Source organism: Seriola aureovittata, chromosome 10 (genome assembly GCF_021018895.1).
Source record: "Seriola aureovittata isolate HTS-2021-v1 ecotype China chromosome 10, ASM2101889v1, whole genome shotgun sequence".
Lineage (NCBI taxonomy): Eukaryota > Metazoa > Chordata > Actinopteri > Carangiformes > Carangidae > Seriola > Seriola aureovittata.
The window spans coordinates 7,796,287-7,809,840 of record NC_079373.1 but is presented as its reverse complement, the minus strand read 5'-3'; the positions used below and the strand labels follow the sequence as shown (position 1 = coordinate 7,809,840).

Genomic DNA, 13,554 nt, shown 5'->3' with positions numbered 1-13,554 from the left:
TGTATTGACCTTTTTAAATTCAGCAAAAACAAAAGCAAACATGCACTTAAATGTCCAAAAATTGTAATTTAATGAATAGTAGAGTCATTAGAAAGCAGCAGGATGCATGTTTCTATTAGCAAAATCCATTTAAAGACCAGAGGACATGCAATAACTTGCAGGGATTTGCACACTTCCCCATGGCTCTTCTGACCTCTATCTAGTGCGCTTAAGCAGGGCCCCTGAGAAAAAGCTTGGCAACAACATTCACTCACTTTAGCGCTGTGGGACTACACAGCATCAGCTGCAGGACACTAATTCACGGCTGGGCTACATTTAGCATAAATTCATTTTAAAACCACCACTACAAATTCTCTACAATAGAAAATAACCCAGCTCTGGAGGCTGGCAGAGGTTGCAGAAGGGAAAAATATCCCTGGGAATAAAAAAAGAAAAAAAAAATACAGCCAAGTCTTTTCAAAAAGTCATTTCCTTGCACTTGGACCATATAATACAAAGCTAAGCCGAAATCTCATTTTTTTTTGAAGATTGAAAGTCACATCTGTATCAAATACCCTGCAGGTTTAATGGTGAACTGTGTAAGCTGATCCTCTACATTTATGGAGCCTCCTAAAAAGATTCAAAGAAATCTCCCGGAGCTTGGCTAAAAGGAGGAACTAGACACAATAACTGCTATCATCTGAATCTCCCAGAGGAGGGAGGAACAGTTAACAGGAGCAGAGATGACAACTGGAGTAGATAATTTTAATTCCATCTGTAAGAGGGAACAGGTATGATAGAGGTGATGAACGCCTCCATGTTCACAGCCGTTTGTATCGTTAATAAGGCCAGCTGCGTGCAAGACGGTTCAAGCAAGGAGCTTGTCATGAATACAGCTCTGCACCTCAGCGTGGTCACTGACCAACTGCGTACTCCTCTGTCCACAGAGAGGGCACTTGGAGGAGAAACTCGCAGGAAAAACAATATATAACAAGACTGATCTACTTACAATAAACTCATCAGTATACCTGCTGTCTAATAAACACTCATCACAGGCATTATCTTGTGACTAAGTGCCACCAGAGAACAATCCACACAGCTTCCCTGCTTTGCATTCATTTCTCATGACCTCATTTCCCAAGTACATTTCAAGCCACTCAATATTTCATAAGAGTTGTAAGGGAAATGTGTAATATTTACTATCTGGCACAGTGGGTGAGCGTTCCATATAAAAACAGCAATCACAGCAAGAATTTCATCACAGCTCTTTTTCTGTGACAAAATTATCTTTCATGGTTTTGTGACTGTTTCATGTTTATTTTCACATTCATGGTTTTTGGTTCACGTGCAGTGCAAATGCAAGATGATTTAAAAAAAAAAAAAAAAAAAAACTGATTCCGGCTGACTTTGTCACTTGCTAAGTGTTTGAATTTGCACCAAATGTTGGTCACAGAGGGAGAACAGGACAATGGATGGCACTTGGAGGAATGTGCTCTATTGTGAATGAGTAACTATGAGTAGTTACAGTTATTTCCGCCAAACACTCACAAAGTCCACATGCAGGGACACACATACACACGGGATGCATTATATCGCTCCTTTGCATACCTCCTCCTGGCATGAACATCACACAGCACCAATCCCCACACAACCTGCCTGAGGCCTCCTCGTCAGCCCACCTTCCTTTGAGAGCAAATGGCCCTCATCACAGCTCGCTCACTCCTGCTGCATGTGGCCGTGTGTCCAGGAGCATCACCCGCCAACCAAAACGGCGCAATACCCACAGTGCTCCACGGGTGCACCTCTTGCAGCGGGCAAACGTGCAGCGCTCAAGATGACACGGCCATATGTTCATACCCTTCATTTCCCCACTCCGGAGAGATTCTCTGTCACTTCATCTGTGGCGTGACTGAGGCTTTCTGTCACTTAGCCTGTGGTGAGCGTGTCTCTCTATGTGATTCATGACATAATGACACTTTATCAACATAATTGAGGAAGCTGTCAGGTTGGCCCCTGAATCACCTTTCACTGATATGTGTGACCCGATAGATCTATCACTTCATGTGCATATTGACCTCTGTACTGTACTCAGGGGAGACACTTAGGCTCTCTGCCTGCCATGTCACATCAGGAGTCGGCCGAGCAGAGAAGAAAGGTTTTGGCATGTTCCATACACACAGGCTGTGCTGACACATTCCCAACAAAGTCACCAGTGACAATACTGGTTTGTTTTTTACGCCTGTAATTGTTGTAAAAGCTACAGTGGTCATTACTTTATTGTTTAGTGATGTAAAGCCAGGCTTTCAAACGTTTCACACCAGTTTTAACAGCAATTTAGATAGTTTAAATCTAATTCAGACCCACTATCAGCATGGAAAGTGTCAATGAACACAGCTGGGAAACAGCCACCAAGTGTCACAGTTCCATAGTGTCCTTGAGCAAGCCAATCTGCTCTTGATGGCACACTAAACCTGTCCTGTGAACAACTGATTCATTGTTGCAATGTATTTAAATAGTCTTTAAGTCTCAGTTATTCAGGTTATAATACAGACGAGCAGGAAATCTTCACATTTGAGATGCTGGAACCTCCATATATTTGCATTTTTTAAATTACTTGAATCAATCAATCAAATTTTCTGGAAATTTTCTGGCGACTGGCAAATCGATAAACTATTTCAGAATTAAAATAGGGATGCAACTGCAATTCTTTTCATCATCAATTAACCTCACAATTATTTTCTTGACTAATGGATTCATTGGTTTCCTTATAAAATAACAGAAAACTGTGAAAAATACCAACTAGGTGACATGTTCAGATGTTTTGCATGACCAACAGTCCAAACCCAAAGTTATTTAGTTTACCAACATATACTCTCAGAGCACTGTTTGCACTATTAGGCACACCATACTAATACTGGGTGGGGCCTCAGTTATTTGTGGCATGGAAATTGTGGCCATTGAGGGATGCACATGGTCAGCAACAATACTCAGATTGGCAGGGGCATTCAAACCATGATTGATTGGAGGCCCAAGTGGTGCCAAGAAAACATTCCTCACACCATTACACCACCAATACCACCAAGGTGGGTTGGGGTTCATGGATTCGATCATCTGCGTGGATCAGCAGAAATCCAGATTCATCAGTCCAGGCCATGTTTTTCCAGCCTTCAACAGCTGTCCAGTTTTGGCGAGCCTGTGCCCACTGCAGCCTCAGATTTCTGTTCTTGGCTGACAGGAGTGAAACCTAACTGATGGTCTGAGTTACTTGAGCCTTTCTGTCAGCTCCTACCAGTCTGGCCATTCTCCTCTGACCTCTGTTCATCAACATGGCATTTCCGCCCACAGAACCGCTGCTCACTGAATGTTTTTTTGTTTTGTGCACCATCTTGAGTAAACCGTTGATACCGCTGTGCGTCAAAATCCCAGGAGATCAGCAGTTTTAGAAATTCTCAGATGAGCCCTCTGGAACCAGCAATCATGCCATGGTTAAAGTCACGAAATCACATTTTTTCCTCATTCTGATGTTTGATGTGAGCATTAACTGAAGCTCCTGACCTGTATCTTTATGATTTTATGCATTGCACTGGTGCCACATGATTGGCCGATTAGATAATTGTGTAAATAAGCAGGTGCTGAGTGTATATGACAAAGAAAAACATTAAATCAACTAATCCTTTCAGCTCTACATTGTGGACTCTCACCCAGACTTGCATTAGCTTTGTCTCTACTATGCATTGATGGTAGAAAAGAATACCATTAGTATCAACAGCACTATTTCTCCATTTCCTTTAGCTTCCATGAACCGCATTCTTACAGAACAGAAAAGTATCAGACCACATGCACAAGTATGACATGCTGCACTTTTTTTCACCAAACATACACAGTTTTCTGTTCTTTTTTCTATACCATGTATCAGTTCAATGTGCACTTGAACTCTTTATACATGCAAATTGCATCAGTATCTACTCAATATGCAGATGGCCGCTTGTGTTTGTTTGTAAATTTGTACAGTGCAAATCTGAAATTAAATTGCGGCACATTCCTCGTCAGTGGAGTCTCCTCTGGACAGGCAGTGTTGGGAGAGGGGAGGAGATTAGATTAACATTCACTAGGATGCTAATAAATTTAGAGAGGGGAATAGAGAGCGAGAGGGTGTGTGTGTGTGTGTGTGTGTGTGTGTGTGTGTGTGTGTGTGTGTGTGTGTGTGTGTGTGTGTGTGTGTGTGTGTGCAAGAGAGAGAAAGCACGAGAGAAGGGATTAAAAAAAAAAGCTCATTCACTCATAAGGGAAGTTAAGCGGAGAACTAACAGGAAGTCTTTTCCCTCAAGAGGAAACCAAGTGTTGTTACTGTAAAAGCAGCTGACCTCGTGACTCCTGACAGGAAGGAATGCATGCGGAGGAGACAGACAGAGAGATAAACAGGAGCTCATACAGTATAGAGGATCACCCTCCAGTGCACACAAGCAAGCTCTCGCTCCCTCCCTCTCTCACTTTCTCTCTCACTCGCCCACTTACTCAGTATCGTTTCATCTCTCTCTCTCTCTCTCCCCCTCTCTCCCTCTCTCTCACTCACTCTCAGTCGCTGTGCTCTGACGGATGGGGATACACTGCCAAGAAGGACTTAGGGGCGAGAAGAGTGTGTTTCTTTTCTTCTCTGGTGTGTTTTCTTTCTCTTCCGCCTGGCTTCCCTCATGAGCTGTTAATTCCAGCCCCGGTCCTGACGATGAGGAGGATCTATTTGTGAGGAAGACGCAACAAAGGAAGGACAAGGAACAAGGAGCAACAGGGTGGCAAAAATTCTGCGAGCAGGAGTGAACAAGAAGATCTTTTCCCTTTCTCCAGGCTTAAGCAAGGTTAGTGAGGAAAGCTGCTTATCTCTAAAACAAACACTGTCTGCTGTTATTGTTTCACCCCCTGTTCTTTACTTAGTTATCTCTGACAGAACATCTCCTATTCAGAGCATTTCTTTTTCATGTGCTCTGTATCCCTTAGTGCCTATTAAGGCTTAAATTAAATGTCCTCACAGACCAGTTTTCTTCAATTGAGTAGTTTCTTTCTCAAAATTAAAACTCCCATAGTCACATTTCAGAGATAATTCTTTTTCACACAGTAAGTCTCCAGGTTTGTTACTAAAGTTTCACTCTGGGTCAACACTACTGTGTAATTTCCCAAAGGTATACAGCTCTCAGGTGGAGTCTCTTGTTTGGCAAGGTAGCAGAGAGTGAGCTGCAGGAAGAGGCGAGGACAGCTCACTCTCATCGCCGCTCATCAGCCGTCACTTTACACAGGAGGCAATTAAGCAGGATTGGCAGCCAACGCTGCCGGTAACTTGGAAACAGGCGTGTGGGAGACGCATGGTGGCACATGATAGGATTTGGGGGAGAGAGGAGCAGAGGAGGAAGGAGATTCCCTTTGTTCATTCACACAATCGCCTGCTCCTCTGTGGAAAATCAGGCTCTCGCCTCATGTGTCTGTGAGAAAACTGGCCTAGGGGCAGCAGTTGTGAGCTTTTTATGATTTGAAGGTGTGTGCTGTGAGTGTGAATGCACAGAAAAGTGAGTTTGTTTGCTATGTGCGTGGCTGCATATGTGTTCATGCGAGCACATTGGAGGTACGGAGTCTCTCCGGTGTGTATTGGAGGTAGTGAGTCTCTTAGGTGAGACCTCACATTTAATTACTGCAAGTAGAAGAAATTATTCACACTTAAATCTGGCCAGACAAGGGGAGAACAGGACAAATTAATAAAAACATCATGCCCCCCCACTTTGAAATATAATTCCTGGATGAACTGGGGATGAGCAGTTGTGTAATTTATGTGATAAATGAGCTCCCCAAGGACTCTGCCTTTGTTCAGGCTTTAGTTATTTACAGAATATGACTGAGAAAAATCTCCTTGAAAACAACAAAGACCTATTCTGCTCAGTATTTGTCACAAAGCCTTCTCGCAGCCATTTTTCTGCATGGATAAGATAAATGTGTCTGGAGACACCGGGGTTGGCCTCTGGCTCCTGGTAACAGGCCTGTGGTGTAGACTTAAGAAAACCAGTGAATAGTGACGTTTTTTAAAGATTCACTGATACGCCGGGCTGTATTAAAGAAAAGAACAGCGAAAACACAGGTGGAGATGGAGGGGCTATTATTTTGGACTGTGTGTGTTTTGACACAAAAGGAGAGATATTTCATGAGCCTAAGCCTCACTGTCCATTCATTTCAGTGACAGTGAAGTGCTGGTCTCCATTCAGCAGGATGTGTTTATACAGAAACTCCTAAAGTGAAGAATTTGCTTTTAAAAAGAATTATTCAGCAGCAGAGTAGTGCAGTGACCGTTCTCACTTTGTGTTTAGTCTGGACGTTGTCACATAAACACAATCACCTCCATAGGAGTGACCAAACACGAGCGAGGTCAGGACAGTTGGTTGTTGCCATCGGCCATCAGCAGAGGACTGTTTCCTGTGTCACCTTGTCTCAGGCACACACAAACACAAACACAGAACTGCCTCGCAGGGACAGTTATGGTGAGTCCATCAGTGGCTCACTGACTTTCCTGACTAGGAGGAGTCATTGACATTGAGAGGGTGTTAATGTCTGCTTGATGCACACATTAACTCACACGTACAGTATACACACTCACATTCGCCCCAGGCATATGCACAAATGCAAATATGCAAGCACAGAGGCAGAATAACACATACAGAAAGGCGCTTGCACACACATAAACGCACACACACACACACACACACACACACACCAGGGGAGGCGGAGCAGGGAGAGGCGTCGTGACCGGTGGCTTGGCAGAAACCCTCAAGGTGAAAATTTTGAGTGAGGACCATTTCAAATTCAAAACAGATGATCAAACTGGTGTCGAAACTGCAGAGTAGCTGGCGGCACCAGATGCAGACAATCTTTTGGCAGAGGAAGAGTTTTTGGTGCCTGAATCTCAAACATAAAAGTCAAAAGGCACAGAGCTAAAATTAATACAACTGTGGTTATCATCATCTCACGGATGGTGGTTCTTATCACGGTCCAGATGAGGCAAAAAAAATAAAATAAAAAAATACAAAATCCCAGCTATACCGAGAAAGATTTTCTGTTCAACTACTATCACAGCACGATGAATCCAGCCATAAATCTAGACGTAACAGAGTGCAGACAGAGTAGGTTATTTAGGAGTGAGCACAAACTGAAACTGCGTTTTCAGAGTCTATCTTTGGTCATGGTGAGTCTGAAGTGGGTCCCCAGTTATCACACATACACACACGCACACACAGAAGACAATGTTTAACTGTAAATTGAGCTGTCAGCTATATAACTGTATATTTCCAACTTTCTTCTTGGTAAAGCTACACTAACGTAATGCTAATTAGCTACCATCTCACTAAATCTGTATGAGCCCCTAAGGAGAACAAAATTTACCAGCTCTTTATCACATATGCACAGCTACACAATCCTTGTAACAAACATTTCATAATCTATTATTTTTAACTCAGTAATAACTCTTATGTAAACATTTTTATTTTCCTTCCACCCACTGTAATCGACAACACACTCATAATCTGGATTTTCATAGAAGAGTAGATACACAGACACCCAAGGAAAAAAACTCCACACCGGTCACAGAAGACAGGCTGAGAGTGTGTGACCCCGGTTTAGTGCGTCACCTCTGCCATACCGCTTAATGGCCACAAGGGGCAGACAGGTTGATAATCAGTGAGTGAACGAACAAGCGAACTAACAACCTTTGCCGTTTCACACTATATTTGTTTTGTGAGAGTCGGAACCCATTTATGTGATGGTGCCCCCCTCCTCTCACCCTCTGCTATGCTTGTTTGCTTGGGCACTTACTGCTGCAGTAGTTTTGTTTTCGTATCAAAGAGTAACTGCAAAACACACTGGCACCTGTTTCACCTTCATATGTAAAATAGAGAACAATATACTGTATAGGTGGAGGGGCTGCAATTAATGATCATTTTCATTACTGATTACAAAACATCACAATTTTCGACAGCCTGAGGTCTTTAAATTGATTGTTTTGTCCAACCGACTGCTATAAATCCAAAGATTTTCTGTTTACACAAACAATCAAAACACAATGTAAAGACAATGTGACAATGGGAAAAGTGTCGCACTCGGTGATAGACCTACAGAGAGTAATCTAAATCTGCAGCTCCCCTCAGCTTTACGGTGTGGTGGAGCATTCAGCAGCTAAAGAGCTGGATGCCGTCCTCAGGACTAACTAACTAAAAGAGAGTGAATATTAGACTTTCATTGATCAGGTGGTCACAAACATGACTCCATATGAGTAAATAAACAACTGTTTGCTACAACAAGTCCACCAATCCATACAAGCATGTCGGCCGTTTGTTCCTACCCTCAAGTACGACCCAGAGGAGTGTTTCCTAATACAGGAGCAACAACCTAAACAACCATATAGGTCGTTTTGTCAACCCTCTGATACGACCCAGGAGCGTCTCCTGAAATAGCGCCCCTACAGCAGCATGTGTACCGGACCTCAGTTGTCATGGTTACCATAATAAACACACGACTGTACCGAGAGTGGCGTACCCAACATTGCTGTGGTTACAATAATAATGGTAACGGTTTGGTTAGGCTTAGGCACAAAAACTATTGGCTAGGGTTAGGAAAAGATCATGATTTGGGTTAAATTTAAGTACTTCCTCAACATCATATGATTTTTGTTGTCATGGTTACAATAATAACAACAAATGGTCACAGATAACAGAAACAATATAAACTACTGGTTTCGCATGGGAAGCAAACATCAATGTCATATTCCTGTGTTTTGTTGACCCATCCATCCACCCCAACCTCCTCCTAAAGCGGACTTTGTCGCTCTTTAAACTACGTCACCGCACTTACGACCACTAGATGTCGCCTAACAACAAAACGTAACTTATGGTCATAATAAGCTGCTACACATGTCATGTCATGACATCTGCTATCAAGTCGCACTGGATTATTATTCGGACTTGATTGTTATTCTCTGCTTATATAAATCTTAAAAATGCTCCTCTTCTCTTGCTAACACTGTAAGATTGCCACTGAAAGTGTTGATGAACACAGCTGGGAGACGGCCATTAGGTGCCACAGTTCCCACAGTGTCATTGAGAAAACCAATCTGCTCGATGGTGATCTGCTTGATGGCACGCTAAACCTGTCCCGTCGACCAAATGTTGATAAGAAGAAATTATTTTCTTTCAGAAATTCTGAACTGACCACAGGCCAACCACACCACAGCTCACTTCAAAATCACCTCAGACCACCTCCTTCAGGTGAAGTACTGCACTTGCTCTTGGACCTGAGTTCAGATGAATCACTCATTGAACCAAATCTTTACATGAATAGTTTCAAGATTCAGAATAAACTGAAATAAATAAATAAAGCCCCTGGTTGTAGGGTTCCACGCTCTTTGGATTATTATTCTTCAGTGGTATTTGAAAACAACGATCCACTGCAATTCAAAAGTCCACAAACAAGCCTGAAGTGCAGCACGGAGATACTTCTGTTTGCGCATCTTATCTGACCTTCTGAGCGCACTGGATCCTCTCATCTCCAACCCCCCCTCCATGAAAAAAAAAAATCACACTGAACAGCTTCTAACTGAGAGTGTAACTGATTAATAATACCAACACCAGCGGTGGCAGCCGAATAATTACATTCTCCAACCCAAAATAAACAGCAGCATGTAGTCACTCAGCATGCATACAAGTGTCTTGTTTTCTGATCTGCGGTGCATAAAACTCAAATTCATTTGGTTCATCTGCTCTGTCATTGTGACATCTCTCTCTGTGGGGTTCACACTGAGTCCCCCTACCCTGAGCTTGGTTCTGGATATGTGTGTGTGTGTGTGTGTGTGTGTGTGTGTGTGTGTGTGTGTGTGTGTGTGTGTGTGTGTGCTATGGATGTACAGTGTGTGTATGTATTTTATATGTGTGTGATTTAATTTGCATTGATCTCCAATTCCATGCGTGTTTGTGCGCTTGTTAGAAAGAGTTAGAGAGCAGGGTGAGAACGTGCGTGTATGTGTGTGTGTGTGTGTGTGTGTGTGTGTGTGTGTGTGTGTGTGTGTGTGTGTGTGTGTGAGAGAGTGTAGTTATGAGTATGTGTTGAGTGAATGAGGCAGAGAGGAAGTGAGAGAGAAACTGACAGAAACAGGTTCCTTGAAGATGTGTTGACATTGCTTTTGATGCCCCCCACCTTATCAGATCCCACCGAACAGATGACAATGTAGCAGAGGCCTGTAGAGCGAATCACACACACACACACACACACACACACACCCACACCCACCCACACACACACACACACACACACACACACACACACACACACACACACACACACACACACACACACCAGCTGTAACCACTACTCTCCCTCCTTGTGACCCATGTTGCATTTCAGTGCTGTAACTGTTAGATGCCGGAGGCAGAAAGGCAGCTAGCACTTTGTCCCATTATACTGTCAATGCTAATATCAGTAGCCCACTCGTTGTGGTAACTCAATGCATCCTGCCCCCTTTGGGCATTACAGCACTTCTGCTCTCAACAGCCACACAAGTCCAAACTCTCTGCTCGTCTTGAAGCTGATGATACAGCTCATTGAATGTTTTCATTATATCTAAATGTCAATATGTCGAGGTGCATTCATTTTCACCCTCCTCCTCAACCTGTCTATGTACACTGCTTTGAGCTTTGTTTTGTGGGGCGGTGAAGGGTTTTCAGTGGCGTCAGGGAGGCATTTCCTCCCTTTGTTCAGCTACTGAAATGAGAGGCTGAAAGAATAATCAAATAACAAGCAAGCTGTTGATACACAGGTTCATCCAGTGGCTGTTTTGAATATTAATGCGTTGTTTGCTCCACGTATGTGCGTGAATCTCTGGTCAACAACAAGAAAAGGGAAGAAAAATGACATCGATTCAGATTCCTTTGAGGCTTTTGTAGTATTGACCCAATTGAAACAGTTAAATCACACATGAATGATGGGAAAAATAAACATGAGGAAATCACGCAAATATTTACTGGAGTGGACCTATTATCCATGTTTGTCGTTCATTTCCATGCATAAATAATAAGCTGTATATTGTATTATTATCAGTGTGTTCGGTTGCTTAACAGTTCTTTAAAACCTTAATTGAGGGAGGAAGGTCAGGGTCTTTTCCCAAGGGGGATTTTTAAAAAGACAAAACACTCAAGAGAATACCCATAATATTGACATACTGACATTTAAATCTTTATGGATAACCCCGCTCTTTGTCAATTCTCATTATTTGGTGTGCCAGCGTCTGACCTGTGACTGCAGCAGCTCAGTCACGTGACCTCTTCGACTTGTGTTTAACCTTCTGTTGAATCGTCTCACTGCATCACCTCATAGATCAGTGATATATGCGACTAGTAATGAGCGATCACCATAGTTCTTGTAAAAATATAATATCTTAATTTTTTTCCAAAGTACCATGTGAGTGTTTTTCTGTTATATGATCTATAATACAATGGCTATACTGTCAAACAAGTCACGTGACTGCAATGGCAATATTGTAAAATAAACCGAACCAAATCTGCTCAAATCTAAACTAGAGTTCAAAAAGTAGTGAACAAAACCCTGAATAATTACTTTACACGAGAGGTCTGGCGGTTTAAAACACTCAATTTTAACTATTCATTTGCATAGCTTCAAGGTTGGAAAAATGATCTTACTCCACTCCATACTGTGCATCTTAACTATGTGATGTTCACACTGGGTGAAATATTCAAACCCAAGACTCCATGGCAAAACTTTATGGCTCCACCACTCGTCTAATCAAAAATAATTTCAGACCAGTATCCCTAAAATTAAGGGATATTTGGGATCACTGGCCTAATGCACAAGTCACTGCACACCAGCCATGGCAGCTTTCAATTTGCAAAGGTAACTAAAGCCCCTTTTACAAAGCCTGTTCCTGGTGGGAATGTTGTGCCATTCTCCATAAAAAGGTACTAATCAAGGTCTGTGTAAAAGGGGAGAGCACGCATGGTGGGACAAGCGCTGTTGTGTTACATGTCATGTCACTGATTCTGGAACGGCAGGCATGTGGAAATCAGACACTGGGCCGGCATTATGCTGGCCCTGTTTGGTTCAGTGTAAACAAGCAAAGGCAGCATAATGAGGCATCTTTTTAACGGCAATATAGCAGGATCTTGATATGAGAGGGGCTTAAAAGATAAGACAGGGTCTGACCCAGCTTGTGCTGTCATACAAAAGCCCATTTTCTCTCACAACTTGCAAAGATCTGATCTTAAACTGATCTGTCTTGTAAATGAGCAGCAGAAAGAGGGATACACACAGACCACGGCTGTTTTTGTCAGAAATGAGCCATTATGCCTTTACTGACACACAGCATTTGATTTCATCTGTGGTATAATTGTTGCTCACTGAAGGAATCAGCTTTCATTCCTGGTGCTCTACCAGACTAGCAAAAAGCGTACAGTCAGTACTCTGCACACCTTCAATCACACAGATGAAAAATAACTGTGCTTAAAGTGAATCTATTAATCTGAAATCCCAATTTAAATTTTCTTCAGGGTAAAAATCAAAGCAGGACTCATAAAACATAAAGGCAGTAAGACAAAGCAGAATCTCTAAACAAGCCGTATGCCTACAAATCCAACGCAGACTAAACTGAAATTTGCTGCTCTGGAAAAAAAAAAAGTTAGACTGACCTCCCTTACTGAGGTGTCATAGGGAGAGAGCAGATGTGAGTGACAGCTGAGATGCAAGGGGAGTGGGCAAAGGGTTAAACGTCGATGTCAGACACTGGCTGTTGATTACAGAGCCCAAGGTGCAGCGGAGCCTCTGTCACTACAGCTCAGCCTTGCAATGTAGAGAATAAGCTTTTATCACCAGATAAAAGGAACATGTCGAGGTAACCGCTTAAATCCATCTATAGCATCAACAAGAAACGGTGAGTAAAAGGACTGAAGGAACAGCTGGGCACGCAACCTCTGGATGAGCATTTCAGATGCTCATTTTCTTCTTTTAAGCTATTTTTTTAAAGAATATTTCTATTCTTTCTTGAAATCAGACATTATGTAATTAGAGTTGTGTTTTGGGCAGTTTTTTCCTGAATGGATCCTCAATGAGAAAGCTTCAGGAACCGTGCAGATACAAAGGTCTTCTTTCATGCTTTCAGAGTTTTGAACCATATCTCATAGTCAATTAATGATTACAAAATTCTTTTGAAAGAAATAAAATAAAATCTCAGCCTCATTTTTTGAGCATGTAATCTCATTCCTGACACTCGAGCCTACTCCATTTGAAGACTGTGAGATACAGTTAAAAGCTCAAAACACTATTAAAGTGGACCTTGGAGTTGAGATTATTTTTGCTTCATTGACCTTGGTCATTTTAGGCATATTCACTAGAGCTGCAATGATAAGTCAATTAATGATGAGTCGATTGACGGAAAAACATATTGGCAACTATTTTGATAATCACTTGATGGTTATGAGTCCTTTCAGCATTTTCACATGTGAATATTTTCCGTATTTCTTCGGTCTCCTGTGAGAGTCAACTGGACAG

General features: G+C 42.3%; 1 protein-coding gene across 2 annotated transcripts in view; it reads left to right on the top strand.

Moving 5' to 3' along the window:
• The first annotated feature begins 4,377 nt into the window (after positions 1-4,377).
• The window catches only part of shisal1b (shisa like 1b), a 43,218-nt gene continuing 34,041 nt past the window's right edge, over positions 4,378-13,554 (top strand). Inside the window, exon 1 of one of the 2 annotated variants that reach the window (XM_056387187.1) lies at positions 4,378-4,832. The gene's annotated coding sequence lies outside the window, so the exon portion shown is untranslated. The remainder of the gene's footprint in view (positions 4,833-13,554) is intronic. The other variant, XM_056387188.1, reaches the window with a different exon arrangement.